Below are 14,989 nucleotides of genomic sequence, written 5' to 3' on the forward strand. Positions count from 1 at the left end.
ATCAACTGAATCACCCTTTTCTCCTTCACTGTTAGTTCTACAGATACTAAATATGGAATATTTAACATGAAATAGCAAGATTATGTAACTTCCAAAGAGTAAATCAGCATGCTGCCAGCACCCTACACTGTATAGTCCTTTTCTCTTACACACTGTTTCAGTTCACCTTTGCTGAATAATTCTCCTAGGAGCACTTAGTCTGAGTTCTGCATTCTATACCATAAATCCATTTTATTGTAAGTGTGGCTTGAAGTTTTGATTTTCCCCATAAAGCCATCCACAAATCCAAGCCTAGATTCAGTAGCAGTTTTATTTCTGTGTATAAAGAAAAAAAATAATCACTGTTCTACACACAGAGATGAAGCCATTCTGCAATTCAGTTGAGCAGGCTGAGGCCACAGGTTGCAGCAGAGAGGAAAGCAGAATATTTCAATGTGCACAGCTATTCGGTCTACACCTTTCTACATCACAGCCTAGTGTACAAAGGATCAGGAACATGGGATTTTTCAGCCTGGTGGAAATATCAAAAAGTATAAATAAGTTTCAGCTGGGGGTAAAATCCCATGAGGTGTTTACTAGTAAAACAGCAAATAGCTCCTCAGTTTCCTGGTTCCTTCTTTCTAACTCTGTGGGATTAATGCTTTGTCTTTTCCCTGCTCCCAGCAGAGTGAATGTGAACTCGCTCTCTCTCCCTCTGATCAGCTCCCTCTCCTCCAAATGGCACACGCAGCAGATGCCACTTACCCTCTCCCCTCTCACAGCAGTCGCATGTGAGGTATTTACAAGTCACTGGTAATATCATGTGTACATCGCTATACACAAAATACCCTTTATGTTGGAACTGAAATGCTTCTCAGGAAATGAACAAAACCAAAAAGAATGATAAACTAGGTAAAGCCCCGCCAGAGAAAGACTACAATTCCCTCAAGAACTGGCCCCAAGTTTCTCTCAGAAAATCACTGGAGTTGAGATCTGGGATGAGTACAACCCAATACTTTCTGATTTTAGCCACATTACTCACAACACTTCAATTTGGATTTGTGCAGGAAGACATTTTAGGAGGAGAAGGAAGGATCAGGTAGTATTAAATAATCATTCTTTATTACTTGCTTATGTATCTGTATCTCAGCAGTATCTGAATCACTCACTAACATCTTACACTTAGGAAGGAACATGCTGACTTCCAGACATCCCTGCAAAAGCCAGGCAGACAGTGAGAAATCTAGCAGTGCTTTAATAATAAAGCTTAAGATTTCATCACCATAATAATCTTCCTCTCACACAGCTTGAACTCTGTCCACTGAGACATCTGAAATGCATCACAAAATCATTAAGGTTGGAAAAGACCTCTAAGGTCATCTAGTCCAAACATCCACCTACCACCAATACTGCCCACTAGACCACAGCTCTGAGTGTTTCCTTTTCCTTAAATACCTGCAGGGATGGTGACTCCACCAGTGCCCCAGAAAACATGTTCCAATGTCCAGCCACTCTTTCTGAGAAGAAATTCATCCTCATATCCAATCTGCACCCCTCTTGGTGCAATTTGAAGCCATTCCCTCTTGTTCTATCGCCTCATCACAATTTTCTTTCAGCTAGTTGTAGAGAGTGATAAGGTCTCCACTAAGCCTTTTCTTCTTTAAACTAAACAATCCCAGTTCCCTCAGTTGCTCCCCATAAGACGTGCTACAGATCCCTCATAAACTTTGGTGCCCTTCTCCGAACACACTCCAGGGCCTCGGTGTCTTTCTTGCAGCGATGGGCCCAAAACTCAACACAGCACTCAAGGTGCATCCTCATTACAGCTGAGTACAGGGGGATAATCATTTCTGCATTCTTGCTGATTGCACTATTTCTGATACAAATTAGGATGCCATTGGCTTTCTTGGCCCCCTGGGTACACTCACTGCTGGTTTAATTTCTGCTAACTATCTATCAACACATACAGATGTCTTCCCTCTGTGCAGTTTTCCTGCTACTCTGACTCAAGCCTGTAGAGATACACAGAGTTGGTTGTGACCCTTCCCCTTTGCATAAATATATGTCATAAATACATGTCCATATTCCTGGTGGACTCAATACTGGATATTTTGTCTGTATTATATGTTGTTGAAGTATCTAGGGCAAGAGTCAGGGTGAGGAAAGTGATGTGTGTAGCTGCATACACTCAACACACACACAGGCTAGAGCTAGCGCTATATGTATAACCATATGATGCCATCTAAAAGGACATGCTAGAGATGATTTTTAGTGTGGAATTAAAACAAGGTGTTTAAAATTCTAAACACTTATAACCCACCAACTTGTGATCTACTAAGTTGGATACAGTGAACATGAATGAACATTTGATAAGCAGCAGAGTCAAAAAATGAATCAGTAGAGTCAAAACATCAGTGAAAGATCAACTATAAATGGCTTTATTTAGGAATGGAAAAAAGCTTTGTTCAGTGTATGGAATACTGAGAAACAAAAAGGACATGGGAAGGGTGGACAGCAAGAATACTGGAGCACAGCAGTAGCTGTGGGGTTTGGAGTCATCATGAGTACCAAAGGAGTGCAGCTGAGAAGCACTGAGCACACAATGAGAAATGCTGCTCAAGCTGCAGAACAGGAATAGCTTGCACAAGTGATTTAGTTGTGTGGATGGATGGAGATTTGAGGCCTCATCTCTGAGACATTTCAAAACACAAATCACAAGAACTGGATGTGACCTGAACATGCACTTTAAAAGCCAAAGACTCAAAGATCTATCCAAAGCACACACTTCAAACGACATGAGGATGGTGATATTTCCACAGCAGTTTTAATGAGAGATGAGAGTAAAGGGAAGGAATTAAGAGACCTATCTCAGCTTCCCTGCAGAAAGATAAGACAGTTGAATCTGGATACTCAGCACCTGTTCCAAACGTAGATTCCTGTCCATGTACTTAGAATAATGACAGAGAATCAGAAGGATATCAACTGCTTGTCCACTCGTTCTGGTTTCTTTACATGAATGGGTTTGAAATAAGAGACAGTAACTCATTCTGTTAACTTTAATACTGTTTAGGAGACAAAGCTGCTGCCCAAAGAGTCCTAAATTAAGGAAGAAAAATTATACTGAATAGTCTTAGGCTAGGCATGCATATACCAATGGTTGAATACCATATACCCAAAACATTGAAATTTACTGGCAAAACGCTATCTTTCTCTCTTGTATCAACAGTGAAATTCCTTTTGATGTAAATGAAGCTAGGATTATTCCATGTATGTTTTCAGCCACAGATAATATATACATTCTCTAAGAAATGATAAGTTTAGAGAATATATGAAAGCAGTTACAGATATAAATGTCTGCAATATATTACATGTATTTGCACATTTTTTTAGTATTCTGAGAAAGCCATTGAATGTAGCATAGTATCCTTTAATGACATTCAGAAATTTGAAAGTTTTACATATTATTTTTGTTTTAATTTTGATATTTCATTGATTTATGCCTCCTATTGCCTCTGCTATAAGAAAGCAATTGTACAAGCAGTCAGACATATGTAAGAAAAATATGAAAGGAAATAAAAATACACAGGGAATTTTAAAAATTCTGTACATGCAACTGTGTTAATTAGGAGATGCTGAAGCAGCAATGTTCCCATAACTGTGGTAAGCCTGCACATTTTGATGAACTAAGAACATACACAGACTTGCCATAACAATGCAGCCTTGCCAGAGACAAAGAACCATATGAGTGTACTGCAAAATTTCAGTGACTTGTGTGAACTTACACATATAAACTCAAAGGAATAATACAAAGAAACCTGGTGCCTGTTTTAACCCCCCACTACAAGACTGTGCCTTCTGGTTGTTAATTGCTCAAGAACAATGTGGGAAGAGAAACTCATGACATTTACTCAGAATTTGCTTTCTATGCCTTCTAGACTATAGGACTGCTAGGATTTCTCTTTCTCTTAAGCGGTTACACAGGCTCAGTTGTTGTTTTTGCTAAATGAAATAACTCAACTACAGCAGGAACACAGCAGCTTTCAGGCTAACTTTTGATGCATTAGTTCCCACCTGAGTACATGTTATTCTTAGTGCATTCGGCTTAAAATCTCAAGTTTTTTCTTCCCATTTCTGATACTGCAGCACAGTAGATGACTGTAGTTGGTTCCTAAGTCTTCCTGTTGGGAAGACAAGTTTGTTCACTTATCATAGCCATATTCTTTATGATTTTCTACTTCTTTTTCATGTAACACTTCACCATTAATTTTTTCATTTTTCCGCTTTTATCCATTTCTTCCTAGAAAAGGACTTCCCTACATTACTGTTAACATACTTTCTGCATGTAAGACTAGATAACATTATTTCACGGTTTCTCTTCTAGTGATTTAAGAACATAAAAATAATGAAATTTAACTAGTGTATATTTCTAAGTAAGGCAAAAACTGTAAAAATTATTAAATTTATAAAAAATCTTGCTGTACTGATTCCTAGCATTCTTTTTTTTAGCAATCTAGTCCTCAATCCCTTCTGATACCTTGAACAGCAGACTGGATTAAAAGACAATTTATTAGTTCAAAATAAAGAACCCAGCATAATAACACAATAGTAACAGTGATCATAGGAAAAGGGACTCTGTATCAGCTTTTAATTCCTTTGTCCAATCTATCTCTAATAGGCATTTAAATAAGTATTACATTTTACAGTATCATCTCACATTCGTGTATTACTATCTTTTATACAATTTGACCCTACAAGTCTTTACCCATCTCACATAAAATTTGCAGGAAGATTTTTTGATTTGACATAGAGAGTAACTACATTCTCCCCTGCAAGACCAGCTAGCTACACAGATTTACCAGCTGAATTGAGAGGGGAGCACTTGATTCTTCCTCTTACCAGTTTGACTTTCATATGACCTAATGAACAGTAACAGTAATCATATTCCACGGACCTATTCACAAAATTTGTAAAATACTTCATCAAGTGATTTTGGCTCTGTACATAACCAATAATTGTCACAAAATAAATAGTAGCTTTCCTCACTTTTTTATAGATACTCAAAGGCTAGTCAATCAGCTGACTTCCAAGAACAATAACATGAATCTAAACTGTAAACAGAGACTAGGACTTGTAACATTCTCAAATACAGTAAAATTGGTGAGATAGAGTCCATCCCATTCCCATAAATTTCTGTTGTATTCAATTCCTCTAAAATTTCTTACAGTGAAATTCCAACACCAACTTCTAAAACTGACTAATATTCATCTCTAACTCTTAACGTGTGGCATGAGAAATTAAGTCATGGCACATATTGCCTTCCCGTCTTCTTCTTCCTTCTGTGGCTCAGAATTTACAAACGGCCTTGGAAAATTGTCAGAAAATTTATGAGACTCAGCACAAAATCTATTCACCTACACCTTCCTAAGGAGGTGGTGCTGGAATGAATATAATGCTATTCTACTCCATCATCCAAATGAAATTATTCAGGCAGAAAACTCTGGTAGAATTTCACAGGGCTGCTTGTATGGTCCCACTTGGAGAATAGCCAGCCTTCGAAAAGACAGCTTTTAAATCAGAGGTTTTGAACATGATTTTATATGTAACCTTCTTAATGTGCTGTTTGACTCTCTTAACATTCACAGCATTTTATACTGGGTTTCTTTTCTGTGAGTTAGAGAAGAAACTCTGTTTTATGCATGGTTAAACCTTCTATTTGAATATACTGTATTTTCTTTGAATGTTAATTTCTGCTTGTGGCAGGTCTTTGAATTCTCACAAGTAGTGTTACTGCTGCATAGTTTGATATTCAGAGTAACTGTTCAAGATAATCTGGTCTGCATCTTTGTTATGTGGCACTCAAAAACTTTTAATTAAAAATGGGAATGACGTCTGAATGAGTTCAATAAGGTAACATCAGGATAACATCAAATAACATCAAATGAAATTGGTGCTCCATCCAGCTTTGGCAAAATGTCAGCCTACCACCTGAGAAAAGTGTTCTTTGAGAAACTATGTGAGATTTTCTGATAAATATTTTCTTTCAGATTGGTCTGCCTTGCATTATAATCATCAGCCCACAAAGACCATTCTGTCTCTATCAGTTTTGTTCTGCTGTTGCTCTGCTAAAATGATAATCACTGTCTAATTAAGAAAATTTTTAGAAGTCTGAAAGTTAATTAATAAATTCAAGTTCAGAGAGAGGAGATTCATAACCCCTTTTAGCTTAATTACTTAAAAAAAAAAAAAAAACAAAAAAAAACCAACCTCAGCTGATTTTATGTGTTGAAAACCTTAGGACATGCTTTTGTAGGGATCAGGGAGATGAGCTATATACCTTGTTCCAGCAAACATCACACACAGTTTGGCATACTGCTGGCCTCTTTTGGGAAAGGTTTTTCTCTAGGTCATAAATCGAAGATACTGATTGGAAGCAAACTCCTACAATTCTCCCTTCTCTGCTTCTTCCAAAGAGCTTTCTTTTTGCTTCTGGGAGATAATGTCATGCCAAGAATTCACCAGAGTTTGAATACATCTAAGCTGCTGTTTTCAGAACTCTAAATTACAGCTTTTTAGTGTAAAGCTACTAAAAAGACAAATTGTATTTGATAAGGAGCTGGAAATATGATTCCCTCAGTTATGCTCTGAAGTGTCAGGCATCACCAAGGTAACAAGGGGCTACATTTGTCCCATGGAGAAGAGTTTAACAAGCTCTGCTTGTGGAAAGGGAGATGGCCTGCACCACCAGCCTCCCGGATCACGCTCATTCTCAAGGAGGATGGGAATAAGGTGATGCTGAGATGAAATGTGCTGCCACCACCTCACTTTGTTCTACAAACCCAGCACCTGTTCTTGCCCTTGTGTGCATCCCTAGCTACAGTATAACAGAAGCTACAAGTTGGGTCTAGCAGAGGGGGCTTCCAGACCTTAAAGCTTTGTGATATTGTAATTTTAGCCCTTGTATGGACAAAAAAAATTAGATGCCACCATTCTCCACGTAAAAGTCATTGCTGCAGAAATTTCATTGACCTATACTGAAAGAGCTTTGTGATCCCTCTTAAAAGGTGGAAAGAAATACAGCTTCAAGCTAGCCCCTAGTCAGATCTGGAATGTAGAATGTTATAGAAGTTAAGCTCAAAAATTGTCACAGGTAGCTCTGCATGTAAATGCAGTATCATGTAAACAGGTGAACATCTGCTTACACAGTATGCTTCCAAATAATGCAGAAAAATAGCTTGAACTCATGTTACTAAATGTTTTTTAAATTATGCAACTCATAAATACTTACATATATTTTTAATCAATTAAGCAAACCAGCACATCATATCTTGCCATATAACAGTGAAAATGCTAGTTGGAAATTCCAATATATTATATAGAGTTATATATAAAAGATATACATTATTTTGATGAGTCACACATATTGAAAAAAAAAACAACAAAAACCAACAATCTTTCCTTTTCCATTCTCCAGGACTTCCAAATCAGTCCACTGATAACTAGTACTTTGTTAGGAATCTACAAGGAAAACAGAGTTTGATGAATTGTCTTCTGCTAGTAGGGACTGATACTAAAATTAATCACAGAATCATGAAATTGCAGGGGTCAGAGGGGACCCAAAGAGACTGAGGACTTAAAGTTCACAATGACTACTTTGAAAACAGTAATGTCTATGAATTTATAACCAATCATGAAACAGTTGACCTTAAAAGATTCAGAAGGATCAAGTGAAAAAAGTGCTGAATCTGTTTGCCACGCTAACCATGAAACCCTGGACACCTGCAGATGAATAGAGCCTAAGTAGGAACAATGCTGAGAAGACAATGTTCCAGCAACACACTCTACGCCCTGCTGTCCATAGGTCACATTAAAGAACAGATTTGTGCCTTCAATATATTTCTGCTGCATCCGCCACTAACACATCCTACTCATGCATGTGCTTTGTAGACACTTCATTATAATACTGCAAAGACAGGATTTAGGTATATCAGATGAAGATGTGTGGTGCATCTTGAAATTTACAGATTGTACAGCTTTTGGTTTGTAAGCTGTTACACTAATGCAAGAGACGGCAGTTTATGTAGACACAACTAAGCTAGATTTAAGTGAGCTGATTAAGAATGCAGCAATATCCTCAGGACACAAAAACCTCAAGGTGAAAGCAAATGTCAACCATGACAGTGTATTTTACACAGGGGTATAATGTAGAATTACACTTTGCTGTTTTAACCAGGACAAGACATCAGGCAAAAAAAGTGAGCTAAGACTTCTGAAATGGCCCCTTTCAAAAGCATGCTGGAACAGGACAGATGAGCAAAACTCCTTGGTGTGTTTTAGCAGTACTGCTAAAGAGATGGAAGACTCCTGATTGTGGCACACCACTAAGTCCTGGTAGAGATGCACTTTTGTTTGGAAGCATCATTTCCAAAACGTACACAAGTAATATTAAACTGCAGTTAGGTCTCTGCAATGGAAATCTGATTCTTCTGTGAAGGAATTAGAGTCTATTTATTAGTCTATCTGACATCTTAAAATCCATGAGACAGACAATTTTCACCCCTTCCCTCCTATTCTATCCTACCTTACCTTCAAAACAAATGAGAATAAATCTTTAGGAAAAATCAAGATCAATAAGAACTAGAACATATTTTGCAACTCCGGTATTATTTTTTCAGTCTTTGGAGTCCGCTCTGATTTTAAATTCAAAATCGCAACCAATAGCAAAAAACATTAATTTGTGCCAGAATGTAGCCATAGGGTTTCCTTGGGAATAGAAAATGCTCGCTTCAAAGCAGCAGGTCTCATTCCATAACAGATGCATGTTTGAAATGCTGGAGAAATTTGAAGAAAAATGGATTAGGTACTTCTCTTGTATCAAATTCAGGTTAATTTTCTGTCTTGGCAAAAAAAAATGAGTTTTTAGAACAAGAATTCCGTGAGCCAGTTGATGTAATTCTTTCAGTAGACAATACTGAAGAGAGCTAAATACTCACACAAATTCTGTAAAGTATCAAAATGACACAATGGAGTCTAAAATGGCATCTCCTCCTGATTGTCTCGGATAGGATACTGAAGGATACTGATAAAGAAGGTTCCCTGATACTGATCCATTTGTTTGCAGCCACTTAATAATCACATGTTGGATGGACTGCTATCATTACTTCAGGTCACTGTGATTACTTCCTGTGAAAAATTAAGGCAATGTCACAGTTTCACAGCTTTTCATCAGCATTCCAAAGCATAACATCGTGCAGTGCACTGGGAATTAAAGAGCTAACTTTGCAGTTCTGTGGATTGTCTATACACTTCATGAGTTCTGGTCTCTTGGTCTCAGAAGAGAAGAATGAACTACAACCCCCCAAAAACTTCATTTTTCCATTTCCGTTTTCCATTTGAAGGGAAAGATAAAACAGACTGGGAGTCATAAGACTTCTCTTTTTGCTCCCTGGCCACTTCTCCTACAGCAATAGTAAGGACTTCAGTTTCAGAAACTCTCTCTTCTGCATTCTATTTAATAGCTTCAATTTCAATCATATTGTATTATATTGTATTACCTCACACTGTGCTATTATGTTCAGTAAAGTTTTTTTCCATTAGCTTGTTGCTGCTGTTTTCTTGTCTAGGCCCATATTCCTACCTTTTCCCTTCCCCCACCCCTTCCTAGGGCATGTATCCATGGGTCCTTCCACCCTCTCATCATGGAAACCAAGCCTAACTGTGACAGCTAATAAGGAGGAACAGAATTAGGATGGTTCCTTCATCCTTTCAAAAAAAAAAAAGCATCTGACTCCTGACCAACATAAATGGTGCCTGGAGAAAAAAAAGGCCTCTCCAAGAAAATAATTTTCTAATTTTTGCTTTGTGGGTGTGTCCCACTTTTTTTTCCAAAACAACATAGATTAAAGTTGATACATTTCTAAATTACTATTTAATAGCAACTATCCATTAATAATATTCCAGATTTTTATTGTCACAACTGCCAACCTTCAGGATTTTTTTTCCTGTAAAATGTGGTACATTTTCCAAAGAACATTAAAGGTAATTATAAGCATCCATAAATAATAATAATGAAGACATTTTCTTTCACATTCATTCTATTCTTCCACCTAGAAAATTTCTTTGCAGCTTTTTTAGTCATACGACACTTTTCTGACATGACTCAATGTCCATAGGAGTCCACTAGGATAACTAGGAACATCATAGGATGCTATGGAATGCAATGCCCATGTCAGAGAACTGACTTCTCTTTAAAATCTTCCCATTTGAAGAGCACTCACTCTCAGAAAGTCACACTGCTAAAAACTCTAGAGAGGTTCTTCTGAACTCCTTACTACTAATAGGTGTTAAAACAACTGGAGGCCTACAAATGCAAGGGAAAGGCAAATATCCTTTTCCAAATCAACAGGATGTTATGCTGCTGCACATCATGGTGCAGTGGGATGCAAGTACTGTCTCAACCATTACTCTAATTATGCAGTTGTCCCCAAATCTACTTATCCAAATGCATCTGAAAGCTCTTTTGCCAGCAGTTTAAGCTGAGCCACCTGATTTTGCACCAAAATATTCAAACGGGAATGCTTATACATGCTTGTCTACCAGCTCTGATGTGGGGGCAACAACATTTAGCAGATTGAAAGCTTTGACTTCTTCAGCTGTATCAACCATTTGCAAAACAAACATGAAACCAAGCCTTTAAACCCTGTTTAAGAAGCCACAAGCCTGTTTATAGGCTTGTTTACTGCATTTGACATCTAGAAACAGAGCCATAAGCACAGTGAAAGCATTCAGATAATGCAATGATGACTATGAAAAAACACTGATGTTCCTAGCTCTAGGTTGATTGCCATTGAGCAGCGAGTTCAGATCAGGACTTGTAATGACATTAAAAGCATTTTGTACTGTGCCATTGCCTCTCTTTTCGCAGTTGCATCTCCCTGTATTACTAACATTTCAAAGAAACTTTCAAACTGGAGGAAGAGGTGGCAGTTGGACATTCTGGAGGAAGAACACATGCTCTTGAAAGAACATAAGAACATAAAAAAGTGTGTTGCCACTTTCTGAATCTCTGGCTTTATTTTTTCACATAAGTCTTGTTGCCTTCAAACCTTCAACTCCAATCAATTTCTCTTTTCTGAAAGAAATGAGACATTTTGTCATTTCCATTATTCAAGAAAATACGCAACACTGAGATGGGAGAACCAGATGTAATAAAAAGTCTTGATGATTGAAGTCAGACAAATTTTTCATATCTGGTGCTACTCTGCTTCATAAAAAGTAAAGAGTTATTTTTTAATTGCACAAAGCTTACTCTGGCAGAAGGCAGGCTGTATGAAAAATCATACTATATTGTGCAGTATGCAGAACTAAAAGATATCAGTTTGAAAGTGGATTTGTGGTCCCCTTGGCTGCGTGTTTGGTGGGTAGTGGAGCATTTAGTTGTTTTTATCCAGAAGATGAAATTAGCTGCTCTGTATCGGATATGCCTTGGGCTGTTGCTTTCCCAGCTAGCTTCTCTGGGAAAATACAACCGTAACAAAGAAAAAAGAATATATCTCGCAAAAGCTTCAAATCCACAAGGAAGTCAAAATAAATGAAGCCAACTATAACACACAAATATTGTATTATGATTTATGTAATGGGTTGACGGCAAAGAAGATTACTAGCATTTATGCTTTAAATCTGGTTTTAAGGGTTTTCAGACATTTGTGATCTGATTAAAATGTGACTGATTTGGAGGAGAAAATCACCTTAAACTAAAGGCGTGCCAAGAACTCTCGGAGATAAGGTGGCAAAAATATCTATATTGAGGCACTGAGTTTTGTGAAAAATGAGCAAAAACAAATTTGTATTTTAAAATAAATGTTGAAATTGAATTAAACTAGGATTGGTATGAAAACAATGTGCTCTGGTACTCAGAGACAGAGGCTAAGACACACCTATACATAGGCTCATGTAAATTGTCCCTTAGGCATAATGTGACCTGCAATTCAAAACACACAGCCCACTCCAGTGTGAGCTCCTATTTATAAGCAGGCATTCCTGACCATCCATGGTACATACAGCCTTCTTTTATTGAAAGAAGTGAAAAATGGCTTTATTCAGTGACTTGATATGACTATAATGAGTGACTCACTACACCAGTTTTTCCCTAAATACGAAGCAGTGTTATCTATCAGTTTTCTTAGAGACAACTGGCCAAAATTTTTAAGCTTGTATAGAGGAAGTCACCTTGTCACTCAGGCATCATCAACACAAGAGATGATTTTCAAACAGCTTGAGAAAGTCTAACGAATCAACTCTATATTCATATTTTAAATACCCACATTTGAAAAGTAACAGAGAAAGATGCATCTGGGGAAACATTAGCCAACCAACGATGCAATGATACTATCTACAAACAACACTTCTTCTTGACTATGTTGTAATAACTAGACTAATAAGTATTACATTAAAATACAGTGCTATTCTTTATGATTATGTCTCTGTTTACGAAATATCTGAAAAGTAAAATTAAATATAACAGTGTTTGCATACCTCAAGAATTCAAGAAATAAGAAGTAATAAAATGTTTAAGAATTCAACATTAAAAAACTTGGGGGGACTACATCAAATTTCCTAATAAGAAAAATACAAAAACAGTTTTTGATCGTTAGAGCACTTCAGAAGTGTTTAAAGAACAGTTATTTTCAACAAGACAAATTGAGAAGAAAAAGGAAGAAATGAAAATGTATGTTTTGATCTAAATTAATATATAATGCTACATTGTTTTTGCTGAAAAAACAGTTCAAATAGTCAAATAGTAGAAAATCTATAGTATTTAAGCAAAGTTTACTAATTTGGAAGTAAATGCATTTACCATTACAGTGCTGAGAAAAGAAATAGTAATCTTTCATTTCTGTAGATTCAGGTAAAAATTTTACTCATTGTATCTGATAAAGATAAATGAGACATTCAGTGCTCCCAAACTTGAACCAGAACAGGCAAATTTGCTATTAGCTTCAAGTGACCTTCTAGGGGAAAATAATTCTAACTTCTTTCACTCACAAAGACTAGGGCAAAAACTGCTTTGAGAGAGGCCTGGAGAAAGGGGAGAATGGATCCTGTTGTACATCTTCAGCTGTCTCATAAGAGGATGAACATGGCCCTAACAATGAGAGACTTGCAGGTGCTTTGATAGATGCACTGCAAAAGAATTAGAGGCAACAGACTTAACAAGGAAAAATCCCAAGCAGATAGCATAAAAAACCAAAAAACAACACGACACACTGAGGATGGTCAAACACAGTGAAAGGGGTCCATAAAGGCTGTGGAATCCCTGTTCTTAGTAGACATTCAAAGCTTGAATTGACAAGGCCCCAGGCAACTTGATGAAACTTAAAAGCTGGATTGATAACTTAAAGTTGGATTCACAAGCTAAATCTGCTTTCAGCAGAGATTGGATTGGAAGACCTCCAACCTGAATTATTTCAAGACTCCTAACTTATACATTAATACACAATCTAAGACTCTGTTTTTCTTATTGTCTAAGTAGTCATTATTTGTTTTCATAAATAAATATGCAAAGCAGTATTTCTCTGAAATGCAGAGAGGGCAATTTTATTTTTGTATTTCTCCAAGTTTCATTATTTCACTTAGACTCGCGTTTGAGGCTTTTCTGTGCTCTCACAATTTAAAAAGCAGTCATCTAAGGTTCAATGAGAGCACACTCTTCTTAAAGTTGACTGTAGCTTTAAGCATCTGGCCCCAAGTACTTAACAAAACACTCATGTTCCAGCTTTGTAAAAGATTCTCAGTGGCCACTGATGGCCTACAGGGATGAATACTGCTCTCACATATCCTAGCTCTACATTCAAAGAAGTGCAGAAAGCCAATGGAGAAGAGAAAATGGCTGAACTAGTTTTTGCTTTCCAGAACATCTTGATCAGCTGAGGTTTCATTAACTGGAGAACAGGATAAAAAGCATCCTTTTAGGCTGCTGATAATACGGCCACATATCAGCCAAAAAAATTTACTGCCTGCAGCACTTGATTACTTTTGTCCCTGGAATGCTGTCCTCATTTCCTTGTGGACCTCTCCTTAGGGGCTTCCCAGGGATGGAAAAACCCTGCCTTAAGAAAGAGCGGGGAGATAAAAGAGTGGTGATTCAGGGTTTAACAGCAGAAAGACAGCTTGTGGCTAAAGGAGCTGCCCTAGGTCTGACAAGAGAGTTAAAATGCAGAGACATGATACATTTAATGACAAAGGAAATCAGAAAGCAAACGAAAAAATGTCTGGAAAACAGATATGTGGAATGAGGAAAAGAAAATGAACAAAAGAACTAGTCTATAAGAAAAAAAAAAAACACACAAAAAAAAATCAATAAACCCAGCTGTAAAAAGGAAAACATCAAAATAAAGCATGCTGATATGTAAAAGGAAAAAGAGTAACAATTAATACAGGAAATGTTACAAATTCTTTGGAGTGATAAAAATAACTGTTTTTTGATTAAATCAATGATTTTTAATTGTGCGTGTCAATTTAAATTGTACTTAATTTGTATTCTGTTCCTACATGAATCTGAGAGAAAGTAGATGCCCATGAAAACAGAAGCAAAACTAATTGTGAGATCTCAGTGACAGAACAGACTTCTTTCTTTCCTGCTGTCAAACGGTACAATCCCAGACCTGTTAAAAATGCTAAATCTGTGGACTCCAAAACAGTTATTCTCTGTGCTGGTTATCAGTGAGAACTCAAGATGCTACCATACATGCTCGCATAACACAAAGTTACCACATAACTCCACATAAATTGTATTTTTTTTAGATAGGCAGAACAAGAACATAAAGAGCACTTCAAATCATGGTTGAAATGCACTGTAAGATCTATGTGTAGTGATTTGCAGACCAACCTCTGTCTGGTATTTATTACCTGTGGTCACAGCTACTAATTCCTCTACTTGAGTTTTTTTTGAAATATATGCTCCTTTCTCTTTCTTAGCAGTTCAAAACAAAACTGCTTTTACCCTTAGTGCTTT

At 37.0% G+C, this 14,989-nt stretch overlaps 1 protein-coding gene across 8 annotated transcripts in view; it reads right to left on the reverse strand.

The window, feature by feature from the left end:
- The window catches only part of PTPRK (protein tyrosine phosphatase receptor type K), a 393,137-nt gene that overhangs the window by 36,983 nt on the left and 341,165 nt on the right, over window positions 1-14,989 (reverse strand). The window lies entirely within an intron of this gene.

The sequence above is a fragment of the Tympanuchus pallidicinctus genome, unplaced genomic scaffold, assembly GCF_026119805.1.
Source record: "Tympanuchus pallidicinctus isolate F22 unplaced genomic scaffold, pur_lepc_1.0 scaffold1, whole genome shotgun sequence".
In the NCBI taxonomy this organism is placed as follows: Eukaryota; Metazoa; Chordata; class Aves; order Galliformes; family Phasianidae; genus Tympanuchus; species Tympanuchus pallidicinctus.